The sequence below is a fragment of the Stegodyphus dumicola genome, chromosome 10 (assembly GCF_044657685.1).
Source record: "Stegodyphus dumicola isolate Sdum_Otavi_A_Nest chromosome 10, ASM4465768v1".
In the NCBI taxonomy this organism is placed as follows: Eukaryota; Metazoa; Arthropoda; class Arachnida; order Araneae; family Eresidae; genus Stegodyphus; species Stegodyphus dumicola.
Genome location: NC_140777.1, coordinates 134838313 through 134857834, shown reverse-complemented (window position 1 = coordinate 134857834; position 19522 = coordinate 134838313).

Sequence of the window (19522 nt, the reverse complement as noted above, 5' to 3'; positions counted from 1 at the left end):
CCTGACATGTGGCATCCAGGAAAGTCTGTTGTCGAGTATTAGCCCAAGATTCGATTTCAATTTTGGGGAAACTTTTTATCAGATGCAATTGAGTTTAACAGTTGGTTTGCGTTTAAGCTGCCTGCTGCGTCCTTTGAGTAAAGCTTTAGTTTCCTGTGCTGAAATCTGAAGCTTATGTTCTCTGGCCCATTGGAAGAACAGATCGAGACAGTACTTTTTGATCTCATTTCAGGATTCTACTTCCTGCCACAACTAGGAGGTTCAGGTTCAGGTTGTAGTGCAGCGGACGCCCAATGTTTAACCATTGGTAATGTGGGTATTGTCCAACTGCACTATCTCTTTATTTGAACATTATAATTTTTTTGAAAGAATTTTGACATATTTTTTCATATGATTAGAATATAGTAGCCACAACTAGCATAAAATCGTCTGCGTAGGCATATTCTACGCTATCGAACTGATGAAATGCCGAGTTTGCCACTACATTCCACAAGATTGGTCTTAGGCATGAGCCATGTGGGCATCCTCTAAAGCCATTTTTGACCTAAATGGCATTGTCCCGATGTTACTTATACATTTTGATCTTGAATGTACGATAGCAGTATGGTGACAATGGCCTTGTTATATGTAATACATAGAATGCGAATATGCACCTGAAGCTTCTCGTGAAGTGACTTCTCGATATTGGTTTATTAATGATGGAACGTGGTCGCATCTCATTAATTTTTATTTCACGCACCTTAATCTTTATGATTATTTTCATTTTAAGTTTATTAAATATGTAATTAAATAGGATAATTGATATTATCTAAATAAAATAAATAATGATTTGAGTGATTAAAGTTATAAGATATTTCCTCCCTTCTTAACTCCAGCCTTCGTTTTGAAATTGAAGCATACTCGATGCGTATTCGAAAGGTTCAGGGTTGGAATACCGGCGAAAGCATTGCACAATTTTTACTTTTCCTGCTTCAAAAAAACCTAATGACCAAGTTATAAATTCTGATATCCTGAATTGTGAACCACAGAGGGCCACGGAAACAGCAAAAGTCAAATATTTACTGGCTGCGTACGAGTTTGTAATGGATTGAATGCATAGAGGAGCAAAGATTGTATGACAAAATTTATTTACCAAAAGAAACATTATACTGTTCCGGAACTTTCCACAACAAATTATCGTACAGCTCTTCTTAGTATCACAGAACACAATCAGTAGCTGCCCTTCAAACTACTAACAACGTTAAACACAACGCAAGACAAAGCGCATCTAAAAACTCACTGATGTCTTAATACTCCGAATTCAGCTCTGAACTAACAACAGCAGCTGAGAGTAGCAATTGACGTACAAACAGGTATAAGATACCCGAATGCTTAGGCCCAGTGACCTGTCCCGAATCGAACGATTAAAAATTTCGAAGTAATGTATTTAATAAAACGTTAAGAAATAAAATAACAAATCGCATTTTTGAATATTTTTATAATAAATTATAAATGTTAATTAATTAGGTGCAGGAGATTGTTCAGAAAACTGATAGAGAAGAGAACAAAAAGCACTTAAATCCACAATGCAAGCGATCGTAGTGATAAAGTTTATTTATACATATCATACACAATTTAAAAAGAATACATACAATAATAATACAGTAAACTAATACAAATCAATGAAAGTGGACAAATTCACCAAAAACTTAACATAGTTGGATTAAATCTATGCAGCGTAACCCCATCTACAACAAACGAAATATAACAAAATATTTATTTTTGAACCTTGCAGAATTTTAAAGATCAGTTATCGATCTTTGTAACAAATACTTACTTGTACTGATTGTAACAACAAAAGCCTTACAAAATCCATAATAAACAAAATGAAATATAAAAATTGAGTCATGACAGTAAACTAAAACTGAAAAGGTGAGTCATGATATTGATTTGTTGTGTCATGATAAAAATGAGCTATGAATATTGTATGAGCCATGTAAAATATATGAACTTAAACCATGAACTTTTTATGAACTCTATAATCATGAGCACTTGAATGACTCATGAACTCTGCCTAATGAATACTGAAAACTATTTGTGATCATGGACTCTAAAATAAAAATTTATTCTCTTCTACATTTTATACTTCTATTTTATTAATTTTATTATATGATACATCATGTATTATCCTATATTTTAGCACTTCAAAATTCTAAGTTTATTATATGATATATTATTTACTATTCTATACTTTATGTATTATGCTATATTTTATTTTCTATATTTTAAGTATAATTCTGTACTTGTCATGACACATTCTAAGTTTTAGCATTTTATTCCAAATTTTGAAAATTCAAAATTTTGTTATAATGACACTTTATGTATTATTGTATACTTGATGTATTATTCTCTACATATTTTTTCTGTATTTTTTTATATTTTAAGAATTATTCTAAATTTGTCATATGATGTATTCTTTACTAGCTTAATGTAAAACTTGTTTTATTAGATTTCCCTCCTTTCTCAACGGTACAAAGTTTCGAGATCTAGTCTCTTCCGGTGGGCTAATAATTGATGTATGCACTACACAGTAACACTTCTAACGACACCTTTTCTAGTTTTCTTCTTTTTCTTCTAAAAATCGTTCTCCCTTTCTGTCCTCCTCTCTTAATAATAAACTTCTAAATCTCCCTCTAAAGAACTATCATCAGCTTTATTCTTCTTCTGTCCTTCCCCCTTGCTCTATTCGGTTAGTGATTGGGAACTATACCTGTGCAATCTTTAATGAAGTTCTGGTGCTAACAACACTTTTACCTGTACCTGTTAGGTAGGATTTAATTATGTGTATAATGTAATCTGGGAATTCCATATTGTGAATTTTGTAAATATGTGCGTCCAAACAAACACGATCGAAAGCTTTGACTACATCGGTAAACAATTCTTCCGTGAATTTCTTTTAAGACCCTCCAAAATGTGTTCAACAACACGATGTAGTTGAGAAGAGGTTGATAAATTCCTGAGGAATCCAAATTGTTGAGGAATCAGAGTATTCCTTCTAGATGACAGCTTACAAGTTTGAGGGTGACCGCTTCCATAAGCAACTGAGAACAGACTCTTTCTCAGGTCTTACACAATTTTTACCCGGCAACCGAGAAATCTGTAGTACCTTCCATTTCACAAAATTACTACAGGGCATATACGGTTAAAGTTACATCTAAGGGTCGCAGGGTTATAGTTATACATAGGGATCAATTACGTTATGCGATTACAGTATACAGGGACCGGATAGGGCTCTAGAGATGGATCCCCATCCTGGAACAAGCCTTATCGGGGTTGAGATATCCAAACTCCAGAGACCCCTCAATGGCGGCGCAGAACCCACAGTCTCTGCCCGGCTTTATACATAGCCTCAGGAAGGACGAAAACGTTAGAACTTTATACAAAAAAGGGATCGCTTTATCATCTTCGCCTTGGAGCACCACTCCCGCAGCATCGAAAAGATTCGTTCTCGCTGCCTTGCCTTACTCTGTCAGTCTCCGTCACTGGGACTATGAGGGCCAAACCCCCATCGAAAAGGTCAGATCTACATACGATATAGCTCCACCAAAGCTAGAGGAATAGACTCGACAGTACTAGTACGGTCCCTGACAAGCCTGAACCAAACTGAGTACAACACTAGAGTTCTAGTTCTGTGAAGTCAAATTATATAGCCCCATGGTTGAGACTGTCTAAGTACAGACCCTAGCCAGTACTCAGGAATTCTCCTGAGTCAACCCCCGGGGGGGGACAGGGACAGGACCGAAATGTCACCAAATGGTCACCAAATTTGGCGGGTTTCGATTTCTCTCCAAATTTGGCAACTAAAATTAATTGCCTTAACCGTCGCCAGCTTAGCGATAACTCAATAATTTAGCGAGATTGCCATTTACTCCGTTGAATAGATTTGTTCCTGTATTCTTATTTTTCCGACAAAGGTTCGCCTGTTCCAACCATTTCGTGTTACATTATACAGAAAAATGCTACAATGTCGCATATAATTGCACTAAAATTATTTACCCATATACAAAATTTCCAACAATATTTGATAAATAACATGTAAAATGGAATTCCCTTTTTGTTAACTAATCAAACTTGATCTGATTTAAATACTTCTTTAGCTCTTAAAGTGAAGTCATTAACTTTATATTGATGTTAATTAGGGAATTCTGTGCTAAATATTTGTATCCATATTTTATTTTTATATCGTACTCTTGATGTGAAATGATTAAGTAGTAGTTAAAAGATGTTAAGTTGCAACAATAGCTGTGACTATTTTAAAATTCATTCAATCTAGATTTCTTCCAGAAATTACTACATGTATCATCTGAATAATTAAATTTTGGCTTTTGACTCAAAAGGTGTGAAATACAAACAAGGCTATTAAAGGCGTTCGATTCATTAGAAAAATTCCACATAAAACCGCAGCACTTTTCCTTTCAGTGTATTTTGTTTAAAAATACATGAACTTATAATAATAATAATAATTCTAAAGGTGTTGAAAAAAAACTTTTAAAAAGAAATTAACTGTAAATATTTCTTAAATTCTTTATATGTTTCCAATATTTCTGCTTCGTAATTTTATGCTTAATTTAGATCCATGGCTTTAAGCAAATTTTAAATGGATTGAGCCATTTTAGTTAAGTTAAGCATCACTAACGATAGTCACGTATTCATCGAGTAAAAGAATATCCTAGCGCGATCCATTCTGTAAATATTCAATTTTATTCCACTTCAACCTTGTCGCGTTCGTTTTTTAAGACTTATAACACCTTAAATGGAACATATCGATTCTTTACATTTCTCTCGGCTTGGCTAGAAGGAATAAATCATTTTTTCTCTCCTTTTATCTCCCGAAACATAACACGCATGCAATTTTTTATTCAACACCTACACGGATTGTCTTTAGTTTTCAGGGTAAGAAATCCATTTGAAATTTAGTAGATGACAGATAACGAGTTGCATGGAACTTCTGGAATTTAAAGATTATTTACTGAAATATTCATTCTGGCTATACCACGCAGCTCAATCATAGTCTATTTTGTTTATTTTTAGAAAAACCTTGAATCTAATAGAAGGTTGGCACCTTTATTTTAAACTTTATTTCACAATGGATACAAATTTCGCAAAGTAAAATCAACAAGAAATGGATGAATATAAAATACGGAAGTAAGGGAACTGTTCCAGTAAAAATGTTTGAGTATCATCGTTAATTTTCGAACCGCATAATCACTGATGGGCTTTAAAATAAAATTTGCAGGAAGTAATTGTTAGCAGAAAAACCTTAGAAGATTATTGTTAGACAATTCGAAGCCTCTTTTCATGGGAAAGTTACTCATATTTAAGGAAAATACACAAGGACTATTTTTAATTACGTTTTGCAAAGCTTCAAAATGAGAATGCGAAGGAAGGGAATTATTTTAATATATACAAAAGTTAGACACATACTTCTCGCCGTCGTCTTCAAGATTAAAATATTTGTTGCCTAAATAATTAAATATTTGTCTCTAGTTGTTCTCTGCCTTTACGATAGAAGCTTATCGTTTGACCTTTGAGCTAATCCATCATTAATTTCAGGGACATTATAAGTCGTTTGCTACCATTTACGCATAGCGGTATCATTAATGCAGGCTTTTATAGATATTGCCTTTTGCGATGAATTCCATTGCATTCTTCGTAGAAAAATTCTAGCTGTGTATATTTTGGTCTTCAACTTTTAAAATATCTAATAGCGGAAAAAATACTTACTCTGTAGAGACATCGGTTCCATTAGACACATTTTCTTATTGGATGAGCTGAAATTATTGTGATATCAAAACTCAGAACATAGTATAGTCTGCATACTGCGATTTTCATTTTACATACTTATTTATGTGCTTTCTAGAGCTTTGTTCAAAATTTCCCTCATCAATAAGACGGAGTGAAAGGGAGGAAAACTATAAAATATGAAAAAGTAGATTACTTTTTAAAATGTTAATGTGCACTGCAAATAAAATGTAACAGTTGTATTCAACTGTGAGGATTAGTGAAATTCAAAATGCACTTTTTCTCTCGAAAGCGCGACTTAGAATATATATTAGATTTATATATAGCACTGTTCTAATAAATTAACTATTATTAAATTTGCCACAAAATCGGACTTTTTCTGAAATAGCATGCCAGGTTTTTCCATATTTCGATTCTACGACTCGAATTATGCCTAAATATTAAATTTTGTAAAACTTGGTGCGAAATTTAAGGAGAAATAACGAAATTTATCTTGGCGCAATTTTTTCAGTTTGCGCCAAGAATAATTTACTTAAACTCGATATTATAACCGGGTTATTGTGAGGTGCAACGATGCCGATTCAATGAAATGAAGCCCGAAGGCAAATGGCGTAATGAACTGTGGATAGGGAGAGAATCTCCGAAGAGAAATTGGAGGATGGGAAAAGAAAAAGGAGAGACCTAAAAGGACCAAAACCAAAAATGAATCAGACAGATGACTCAGTGCTTGACTAGAGTTGAAAATGACCAAGTGTTATACAATGATCGAGTAGAATACAATACAAAATACAATAAATAATCAAGATACAATATGCAAAATACAACCTATATTTACAAATACAAAAGCCTTACAAATAAAACTAAACATAATCAATACAATTTCAAATGCAGAAAAAATCACCAAACAAGTTCAAAACTCAACCGAAGTTGAAGTCAGATAAATGGAAAAGTATACGCAACCACCGACCGAGGAGCTAGGTAACAAAATTCTGGTGGCCAGCAATGATCGAAAGTTTACTTGGCGAAATTTGTAATTTATAGTAAGCTACTTACTTTCTTTTTTTTTCATTGATACACGAGAGGAAAGAAGTCCATCGTTCATTTTTTCAAATAATTTTAACAAAGGGCGTAAATCACATTTTCGTCATTATCGCTTATAATGAATATGCCAGATTTCAAAACGCGCCTAAATGTAAATTCACGAATATTTTAGGAAATTTTTTTTTACCTTAGGAATCTTTAAAAAAATCTGATGTGTACACCAGATGACTTCCTTTCACGGAATATTAAATTATACGCATTTTTCTTGCATTTCATTTAAACTTATTGGATTGAATTAAATTTACTTCGATAGCCCATAAACCACAAAATTCACTATATTTGTTTACCATAGCGACACTCTGGCGCTAGGTTCACTTAACAGCGTTACATTTCGTTCATATTATAACTCAGATTGCATATAAATTTATATCATTTGAAGAATTATATAATCCTTGCCACATGTGCTATTCAAATACTATAATACATCTAGAACGATGTATAAAAGAAATTAAGCAAACAAAACAAGAAAAGAAACAGTTTTTCACAGACGATTCTGTATTTCTCATTCAATTAATTCAGTTCTCACTTCCCGACAAGTCAAAAATACATAAAAACTCAAAATATCTATATTCAAAATTACGAAGTAAATCTGAAACACTTATTTCCTCAAATAAATTCCAGAATGGATTAAGCATGACTTAATTCGGAATAATAAAATAAGGCATTATCTTTGTAGTTGCAAAGCTTAGTTTCTCTAGATTGGCAACAAATTCGCTATTTTGCCAAGTTTGAAATGTAAACAAACATGTCCGCGATCGCAAAATTCATTAGGCTTAGCTGCTCTTAAACAACTTTTAAATTGTTGATAACGTCACTAATATTGCATGCAGATTTACTAAAGGCATAAAACCCTTGACCAGAAGATAAGAACAACATAATTCAATCACTTTTAAAGCAAAAAATACAAAATTTACAAACATATAAGAACAAAGAAACAGAGCTCACTAAGCCTAGCAACAGATTGAGTATATATATATATTTATATACTTTTGGTGCAACTGATTGCAACCAAAATACGAGGTGCGCATTTACATGTTATAGCAGTCCTATATATATAGTGCGAAATTTCAACGTTCTGAGGCTACTCGTTTTTGAGCTATGCGAGATACGTACATACATACGTACGCACAGACGCCACGAAATATTCTCTTTACAATTCATTTAAAATCTGTTTTATAATTTTTGTGGAGGAGAGTCCTTTATTCTATCCTTACTTGCGGATGTCTCGGAAAATCATCATTAAATTGCATTGGATAGCAGTCAAAATCGATATTTTCGTTGAAATATGATACCCGAAATTTTTCGCGATTACAATACTTCTTTTTTACTTTGGACGAGGAAGTAAAAAACTTTAATTTTTTACAGGTGTGGCTAGAAATACATCTACTTTAAGATGATGTTGAAAATTTTATAGGTTATAATTCAAAACGTTTTCCCAAAAACTTATAAAAAAACATTAAGTACAAATTTTAAAAATAAATCATATAAAATGTGCAAATTATATTTGTATGAAGTCTGAATTTCGAATTCTGGAAGAAGGAATTAAAAGTAAGTGTAATAAAAAGGAGATATTAATAAATATAAATCAAAATCAATTAACTTTTTTTCACCAATAGTGGGCACTTGCCTGTAACGCCATTGACCGCTACTAAGGCCAGAAGTGGTGGCCAAATTTTGTGGAGGCACCTAATAGGCGGCGAACGTTACCTCCTTTGAAGGAACAGATAAATTTACATTCATTCCTTCTCCGGGATTCGATCTCGGGCCCTTCTATATCGCAGTCAGTGTCCTCTAACCATTATTTGTTCAATATTCAGTAAATTTCAATACACTGACAATACATGAGTCGTTAGGTAGTTGTTTGAGTGAATGAAAACGTTGAAGACTGGCGGCGTCAATAGCGTGAACGTTTTACATCGCCTTTGTTCAGAGGTCTTGGAAACAACTTAGCGATCGTGTGGAATGTGATATATGAAAACCAATGCATCACGATCAAAAAGGTATTATTATTAGTAGTAGTAGTAGCAGATCATCACTTCATTTTTTGATGAAGTGAAGATCCAAAAAGTGTATCAAGATTCACAGTCGCACACTTGACACCTAAAATGAAAAAAAAAAAAAAAAAAAAGGATATTTGGATGCTTGCAAAGAATTTCTCTTTTCATAGGAGGCTGATGATAAGCATTTCTCTAGTATAGAATTCTTCTGTTCATAGGAGGCTGGTGATAAAGCATTTCTCTAGTATATAGTCAAAATTGAGAGCTAGCTACACTAACTGGAACAAGACTCTAAGAGTGCGATGAAGTTCTGTTGATGATGCAGGAACGACTAAGCACAGCACCCAACAGTAAGAATTCATTTCCTGCTTTATCTACACACTTGCTAAAAGTTGGAGTAAGAATATTAAACTAGATAAGGACTATTTTAAACAGCGATATTGTAATTATTTTCTTGTTTGTAATATGTATTCTGCAAGCAAACATTTTAATACTGAATGTTGTATTATTTGTAAAGAGAAATTACTTGCTATTTTGATAAAACTAACTTTGTAATTTTGGAGTCTTTCCTCTCCAAAAAAGTCTTTTCCTCTCCAAATTTTCGAATTGTACAATTTTTTATTTTTTATATTAACACTGGTTGGAAACTTGACGACAGATCTTACTTTACGATACTGGCGTAAAATGTTCACTTCAAGATTATTTGTTTTACTGATGCTTAATCGAAAACAAAACTTAAGAAGGAGTGATCAGATTTTCGGTTTACGTTTCAAGCCCTCTCTTTGCTCAGCGATAACAAAAGGGATAGGATATTCAGAAGCGTGCACAAACATACTTTTTCTTCCATGATTGCGCAGCTGTTCTTTTCTCTAGAGAGTTAAACACATTTCCTATCAACTACTCAGGAGTTAAAACAGGGCTTGTGGGTTGCTGTTTATTATTTCTTACACAATGGGTTTGCAGAATCTGTTGTAATTGAAAACAGTTTTCCATTTCCGAGTACTTCAAGAAGGCTAAAAGGATAGAGATGTCAAAGTTTTAATTGACTCGTAGAAGTGGGTTAAAGCAAAAGGCCGTTTAAGTGCTTTAATAATAATAAAGTGTCATACAAATGGATGACGAGAAACATTCGTTTTAAAGAAAAATCTCTGAATCACAACAAAGTTATACTTTGTAAACAGTAGTCTCGTTAAATTCAGAGGTACGCGAAGTTAAAATTCAATAATAAAGTATTCTGCAGTGAATGTTTGAAGTTGCTTTTGTTTCTACTAGTATTAAACGAAAAGCAACTGACTATACTATATTAATTCTAGTAACATGCGCGCATATTTTGGGACATATTTTACTTTATCCTTCACCAGTTTTAATTTTTGATAACCAATACAAAAGATAGTGTTTTCAATTTTGCTGGTATTACTAAACAGTTTAATTTTTTTACATATTTACTAAACTTTTGATTGTCATGTGAGCAAAATGATAAAGTTAGGTTTGACTGGACCAACATTCATAGAATTACAATGCTTAAATAGTATGTGCATTTTCAAGGTAGAGCGTTTTGCATTACAAGCTTCTGCTAACTATTTTAGAGATCTTAGAAGCACTTCTCTGATCCATTGTTTCAGATGCTTTTCATTTCAATTGAGATTGCTCTTCTTCACCTGTTTCATGCTGAAAACGCGACGTCCATCAAGACGATGTGCTAGCTCACGAAAGTAGTATAACTCCCATTTGTAAGTGCGATAGGTGTGAAAAAGACAACCATTTCTACTCAAGGTCAAGGTTAGGACATCAAGAATGGTTTATGAGAAGGAATTTTATGAATTTTATTGGGTAAACGCAGTTTTTGCCTTTCCTTTGTGGAATGAATGCTTGTATAGGGAATTATCCAACAACTAGTTGTTAAATATGTCACATCATTTGTCACAAACACGAAACACCCTTTGCTCTTTCCTCTTCTGATTTTGCAAATGAAAGTGCTTGTTGGCAATGGCTGTGATTTAGCCTGTCATTTCCTTCCCTAGGACGAACTAATCTTCCTTTAATGTTAGTGGAATAATGTATTCCCATACCACGTGTAAATACAATAGCTGTGTCAGCATCCATTTATATGTGGTCTTCGGTATCACTGCAGTGGTGTATATTTTCTGAATTGTATGTTGTTCTTGGCTTGTAAAACTACTGCAGTTTGTGAAAGGTTTTGAATTTAGGTCTTTAGTTGCTTCATCATTTTCCCATTTTGTCATCTTCTTTGGTATTACTTTAAAATATCGATATCATTAGAAGAATTTGAAACCGGTGCAGATGTAGTATATGATATAAAATGCATTTGGTGTAGTGTATACCAGGATTAAACAATGGCTGTCCCCTAATGCTAGCCATCAAGAACGGCAACACTGAAAAGAAGAATAAATGTGTGTTTGGTAGGAATTCGCTTTAATCAGCGGACTTCCCTTTCGCGAAAGTGTTCATGTATGCGCAGCCGAGCATTTAAGTTTCCTCTGCACGAATTACAAAACCTTTTCTAGTGCACTTAGTCAAGTCCTTCACGAAAGCATCCCTCCTCTTACGTAGATAACCCTCGTGACATTGTGATATTCAAATAACCTAACTTACGCTTATCTGCTATTACCTAATGATGGAAAAAACTGAGAGCAGCAACTAAAATAGCAAGATAGAATCAGAAAGACGCAACTAAAATAGCAAGATAAAATCAGAAAGACGCAACCTGCGTGAAGTCTAAAGGTACCTTCATCAATTAACTTCAGCGTTAATTTCATTTAGCTTAATATAAGTATAAACTAAGCAACTAAACCATAAATAATCTAGCTTAAAATAAACTGCCAGCTCAGAGGATGACATTTCTATAACTAATCTCAAATAAATATAATGTCTAGTATTCTTTGGAAGAATAAAATGTACAAAACGTTCTTCTTAAAAGACTTTGAAGTGAGTTATCACTATGTCTTGTAAAGTACCACCGGAAGAGGAAAAGGGTGTAAAGGACATTTTTATGAACAGGCTTAAATAAAATTTAACAGACGGCAACATTCGTGCTTACAAAACATAGCTAGAAATTATGGCTTAAATCAGAAGAATTTGTCTTATATAAATAACATAAGCTAGCCTAACGGCTATACGAACGGTAATGCGAAAGTTGCCTCTGACCTAAAAGTCAGCCTAACAAGTCTAACGGTGAAAATAACGCAAAGCCGCAGAATGCTACTCTCAGGAGAGTCGAAGTTATCAACGTGGCCTTCGACAAGCAGAACACGCTCTACGTCTACCTTCTAAAACCTTTCTTTAAATACTGTCTCTTTTCGACCTCATTTGAATGTCATGCGAGCTAGAAATTTACATTCTGTCAGGAAAATGGAAACGAGAAGGACAAAAACAAATGAATTAACACAAACCAACTGGTTAAAAAACTGAACGGGACCTTACAACTGTTTCATTTACCTTGCTGTTTTTGCCAACTTTAAACAAACTGAGATTACAAACGTAGAATTCTAAGAAATCAAGTGTCTCTATACTTAATTAAACTGAAATAGCAAAACTGATACGGCCCACCAGCGGCCGAGCAGTAAAGTCGCTGAACACTTGTAGTTCTGTCCGAGGTTCGAATCCCGCGAACGGGCTGGCTTCATGGGCGTTTTCGTGGTTTTTCCCATGTGTAACGTGTATACGAGCCAGTTTCCCTTAGAAAGTCCTCCACGAAGGAATCCCTCCCATTAGGCAGATAGCCCTAGTGTGCTTTGCCATAATTAAATAAACCAAACCAAAACTGATACGAAGATCTTCATATGCAACATACGAGATAATTATGTTAATCAAGACCCTTTTTTTTTTAAACTTAAGTGCGTGAGAGTAGAAAGTATTGTAATAATATTATCGATTTCTTTCACGCAGAAGTTTTTCGTACCATGTTGATCATTAATTCACGTCCCGAATGAAGTACCATTTCCAGTACCATATATTGAAACACAAATGAAAAGCGGTTCGAACTAGATCTTTGTTAAATGTGTTTTTATTATAGAGAATGGTAATCTCTGTTATAATCCTTGGTTAATAAATGAGTAAAATGATGTTATTAAATAATAACATTTTTTCAAGTAAAAACGGTTAAAATGGTTTTAAATTTTAAATTAATAGTTACAAATTTCAAGCTTTAACATTACTGAACTTAAACACATGATAATTATATATTTGACTCCAGAGATAGCTACTTTAAATAATAAAACATTGATGTATGCATTATTTTACGCTTATTTGTTCCTTTTAATATATCTAAAAAGTCAAAAACTTTTTTTGTAATGAAAACTATGCTAATTGTGGTTTTTCCTAAAAGCTCTCATAAAACACCTTATCTAAACCAAGCGATGAGTAAATAATAAACAATAAAATATTTCAGTCACTTGCTAAGTCACAATTTCCTTGTCAATCGGACATTAAACAACATGAGATCAACATTATCAAATATTCATCTGTAGATCATAATCATGTTATAATTAAAGCAATGAAAGATTTAAGCGTGCTGATATGAAGATAATACCCCAGCCACAAAACCAAGCCTCAGTCAAAGTTACAATTCCTGGAACGGATTCATGTCGTTTTTGATTCATTACATGGAAACGATACATGATGAAGTTCTCTAATTCAGAATATCTTATTAAGACTTTGCTAAAATCAAAATGCAGAAACTTTCAATTAGCAAATTTAAAAAAATTTAAATATTATTACAAAATGTAAAATTTAGGTTGAGAAAATAATGTGAGGCCAATATGTATATTTTTAATTGAAAGACGTCTAGAAAATATGAGTTACGATCAGGAAGGGTAGAAATTAAAATTTCATCAGTTGAAAAATTGATCGAGGAAAGGAAAAATAGAAAATAGTGACTGTAAGTGAAGTTCCATAACAAAATGTGTAATATCATGTAAAACTTAAGAGCAATAGTCACGTTATTTTCTGTTAGTCGATAGTTACGAGTCCTTTAAATATTTCTTGAAATGAGCTTGTTGCGTGTGTCCAAAATTGCAAAGGAAATATATTGCGTTTATATTTTGAGTCTTTTTTCGCTTTTCGTTTTGGTGTGTATAAGATTAATTTTTACAACGGTTAAGATTAATTTTTACATTTCTAAACCTAAAACAATGAAGGCTGCAATAACAGATTTAAAAATTCTAAGTTCAGAGATTTTGATGAGTTCTTAGAATTTTAATATAATTTTAATTTTCTTACTTTATTAATATAAAAATGCATTTTACGACTTCATTCAAGCCATCTATTGCATGCCATTTAGGGTTCCAAAATCATTTCATGTTTATGTAATGTTATATAACTTTGTAAAAAATGATATTTTAGTTTTAAACTAACCAGTTTTGTTCAGTTACTTAGCTTTTCCATTCTATCCTCACTCATTCCCATTTCCTGCCAAAATGATATTTCAGTTTTGCGTGATAAGAAAATTAGGGTGGAAAGATGCTATTTAAGTTTACTTCAGAGAGTGTTCTGCCACGTTGTTTCTCCAATTTAAGCCTACTATTTTACGCCCGTGCATATCATATTAACTGCCTGTCCGGTTTGTGTACGTCGGTAGTAGGGCTAAGAGCCAACTGGCGTTAATTATCTGTGTGCATCTTCTGAGGATTATTTAGTTTTAATTTTATATTTCCATTTTGCGTTACAGCCAAAAGTATAAGCTAAGCTTGTAAGCTCCAGTATTGCCGTCTGTAAATCCTTTCTTGAGCTGAATAAAAGGGTCTTTTCACCCTTCTTACGCTTTGTCATTGATACAGTTTGAACTTCGAGAATAGTCGCTTCACAGTTCAAGTAAAGATCTGGCAACAAAGTAAAGTTCGCTTAGCTACAATCTTACATTTGGCGCAGAAAACACGAATCATGTCACAAGAGAATGAAAGATTTGCGTATCAAAGGCTTCAAGTTTCATCGGGACCAGTTAAACCAATGGAGGGTTTTTGGCTTCTCAGTCGAGATCATCAGCCCAGCTATGAATAACACAGCCATTTTTGACGGCAAGAGATCCGTTATGTCGTTTCTGGAACAGTTAGATTTGTATTTTATATTATATCCTGTTCCAGGAATGCAAAAAATTACGATTGCTATGGCATATTTGAAAGGCCAAGCGTTAAGCTGCTAAAACGGCATAGGAAAGTTCCTGATAAGTGAACCAGAACGTCGTGTCTACACTTGGAAAACGTTTGAAAATCCGTTAATAAAATGTCTACACTTGGGAAACGTTTGAAAATACGTTAATAAAATGTCTACACTTGGGAAACGTTTGAAAATCCGTTAATAAAAGCATTCCTAATAGTAAAGGACCGAGTTAAGTTGGATGCTGAACATTTCAGCAAAAATCAGAATAAGGTCCAGGAGTTAAAATAATTTATTTTAAGCAAAATACAGATCTTCAATATGTTGTACGGAAAGAAGCCATACTCCTAGGTGATCGAAGTGAATATAGCAAGGCTGCTTTCTTCAATTCAGAACTTTTTCGAGGCGAGAAATCCTCCCATGCATGAAAATTTATTTCAGTTAGCAGTAAAATTCGAAAGTCGGCGAGTAACGAAAAGTATGCATATGGCAGGATGTAGGCAGAGGGTAGGCTGTACAGATTTTCAGATCTCCAACGCAGTAAAGGCTACACGTTATCAATAATAGGAAATATTACTGTCAAACGCTATGCACTGGAAAGGCGGTAATAGAAAAAGTGGTCAAAGGTAAAGATTTGGTGATCGCCAGAGTAAGCAGGAAAAAATAACAAGGGTTGGAGGAACAGAAATTAAACTAATTCAGGGAAACGGTGACAAGAGGGCACGATTAATTCTGATGCACGAAAACCCATCTGCAATTAAATTAAATAGATTGTTCGTAAAGAATTTGGCTTTGTTGGAAATCCGAATTTTGCTAAATAACGTGCTAGCTATAGCTTTGTTAGACACTGGGGCTCCGTGCAGCATTTTGTCGCAAGACTCTATTAAAAATTTTTAAAGGATATCGTGTGTTCAAGATGACTGGACTATAAATTATAATCGCTCGGGGACAAGAAATGCATATGCCTCGGAAAAGTGGACTTGCATGTTCAAATTAAAAACGAAGAACAACGAGTTATTTCCTCGGAGTAAAAATTTTGATAGCTCCAATAATATTGAGAATTGATTTTTTACAAGATGCGAGCGTAAAATTGAATTTCAGGATGCCATATTGCATGTGCAGATGGACAAGATACAAGAGCAGGAAATCGAACTCAGCCATTTGCCGAAGGAAGATAAATCGAGAAAGAGATACAGGGAACTCTCCCACTGTAAGAGCTGAGCAATTCAAAATCGAGGAGGAAATAATCAAAAAACACATTAAGGAAATGTTAGAAAATTAGCCACACAATTACTCCCACAAGCAGTTCATATGCGAGTCCTGCATGACAGCGTATGTTTAGAATTCCCGACGCAGTGTTTAGTGTTGTCATACATTTTTCTATTTTTCCGTTTTTCTCAGTTCGTTATGTCAATATTGAGTTTTTTTTAGAAAGATGGCTTGCAAACCTCTTTGTCTTTGTGTTTTGTATGGTAACTTTATTTATTAAATAACACGTTATTCGCACTTAAGCCACATGAAATTCAATTCAACAGCAAAAGCATAAAATATTTAAAAATAGTATATTAGAACTTCCGACAGAGTCTCGTGCGCTGAGGATAAAAATGTTTTATATATAGTGTGGCCACTTTTCTCTTTCAAATCGTTGAGCTCGTTAGCCGGAAATCCATTAAAACTTTACAAAATATGAAACATAAAATACGAAACTCAAAATTTGCGCTTGCAGCTGCACATGTTTGGATGAGGACTAAGCTATTCAAAATTTGATGGGTATGGGTACCTTTTTTTTTTCAGAATGCGAGGAACATACATACATACATACATGCAGATTCTTCATTATTTAATTTCTTTAAAAATAATACGAGGTGCTATTATTTGGTAGCAACAATCTGAAAAATGATTCGCCGTTTTTAGTGGACGACGCAAAATCTCGTTTCGAGATTAACATGCCTTTAGAGCTGATGCCCTTCTAGGCTAATAACAAATTATATGATATAATAGATAAGAATTAATTAGTTAATGTAAAGAAACAAATAGATAAGACAATAGATAAATATGGTTTGCCGTGAATAGTTTAAGCATACCTCAATGATTTACTATATTTCAGCGTATTTCTAAAAATGCTTTCGTTGTGGTCTTCAGGCATATAGGAATGTAGATCGATAGGTAAAAGACATAAAATATAACTTTTCCTTCAAGGCTGTTACAAATGTTTCAAACAACTTGAAAAATTGGCATAAAATAAATAATATTTCAAACCATTGCAAATTTGGATCATCAGCCTGAGGGAGATAGTATTATACAAGCAATTTAGAAATGGATTGATTCAACCCATACAAGGTGGTAAAGATAAGATCATTTTAAAGCATTATACTTTTCAAATAAACACTTCTGATCAGTCTCCGTTCATACTACAAAATGCACATGGTAGTTATATTTTCTACTCAATTTGCATTTCTATGCCTGCTCTATAAGTTATTAATATCATTAGCACGATAACAGCAGTTACTTATCGAAAGTTTCCTAATAAAATATATTAAATTTACATATTTCACTGATCAGCTACACTCATATTCATATTAAATTTACATGTTTCACTGATCAGCTACACTCACTTTTTGATGTTTTTAAATCTTGTTTTCTAATAGCAACTATTTCAGTTTGTCTTTTTTATAGACTCTCTAATGTGCAACATTATTTTGTACATTCATTTTTTTTATTCCTTTTATTCGAACAACTTTTATTTGATAAGCTGCAAGTTTGGGAAAACAATTCCTTTTCATGCACATTTTTAAAAATTTAATTTCTGTGTATTTTATATTCTTCCTCGATTCTTTCCTCGATTCTCTTTTTCCTTATGGTTTTCTAAATATTTGATTGTAACCTATATTTAGTTCTTAAAGCAGAAATAAGACGTTGCAGAATGCGCAGAAAGAGTTCAAATTTTATTAAAACTTAGAAAAATAAACTATGACATTAAAAGTTAATTTTGAGCTAGTCTAAATATTGAAATTTTTATTTATTTCGCAAATCAGCCTAAATTAGAACAGCACAAGTTAGCGTCTTTTAATGCGACCGTTAAAGTAAAATCATTCCGTTTTTAAAAGTGTTTGCATGCAAAGATTCGATTAGTTTCAGAAATTTTTAAATCATGAGACTATAATTATGATATTTTGTGCTTCATCAAAATTTGCAAATACTCTCTTATTTTCCCAGTTTTCTCTTCTTGTTAAACGTAAATAGGTTTTAGTTTATTTTATTCCAAACTGAACAGAAAGGAGACATATTATGAATGAGAAACCAATAATCACATTCTAAAATTTTAGAGATGAATATTCATTTCCCACCAGTCATAGTTGCTTGAAAATATAAATCTTTTTAGTATTTTAATAATTCCATTATTATTATCACTATGAAACTAATATTCTAAAATATATAAAAGTCTATAAATATCTAACTATTAATAATCTTTTATTGTGATAATTATTAACATTTTGATTAGGTGTTACTGTTTTAAATTAGTAAAAGAATTCTTACTGTTACAGATGAAGCAATCTTCCCTCGGCAAATAAGGATACGAAACACGCCAATATACTATTGCCAGTCAGTGATGCATATGTTCGGTACTTTTTTTATCTTTATAAATATTTTTAAAATCGTTTTTTGTTTTGTGTGTGTTAATTTATACTGATAAATATATTAAATTTTGAGTATCTTAATAAAACAAAACGAATGCTGAAACATTTTTAAACATACTGAATTACTAATATTCCTCTGGTATATACCTATATACTAGTATGCACCTCCAATAATTGGTATTCGTTTAAAATATTTTGATATTTCTCTGTTTATATAATTTTATGCTCAAAAACGAAAAGCAAAAACAAATAGTGGAGCATTCAAAACTGAGATATTTTTTGGATGGAGTGTGCATTTTTTTAACAATAAAGATTTAGTTAAAAATAAGTGAGCTCTTTTAATATTTTTCTATTTTATTTTTTTAACGCTTCCAGTTATATGTAGATAAATGTTTCAGTGGTAAATTCTTCTTTGAGGTATTAAATTGAAATCAGAAGCTTTTAGATAAAATATAGTTTTTTCAATTACCTTAATTTTAGCTATTCGGAAAGATTACTATAACCGCAAGTCATAATTGGAATTTGTAGTACTGAAATCTCCGTGCAAATTGAATTATAATGTTAAACGTATTTCACTTTTTAATTTTGTTTTACTTGCTTTAAACGCGACATAATTAAAATTCCAAATTGTAATAAATTTAACTCAGATATGTTTAATAATCCTTGGCTAAAAATAAGGATAGATTTCCATGCGTAACACAACGACATTTTCTCGGGTATTAATGAAATTAGACATGCCTTGGCAAAAGTGATTATATTCACCAAAGTGCAACAAGGTGTGCACTTAAGGGATCCATCGACCGCGCTACTCCAGCTCAAAAAGTATTGGATATACCTAACGTAACAAAAGCAGGATATCCGGTGAGTCACGTGATGCTAGGCGCTGCTGCCCTC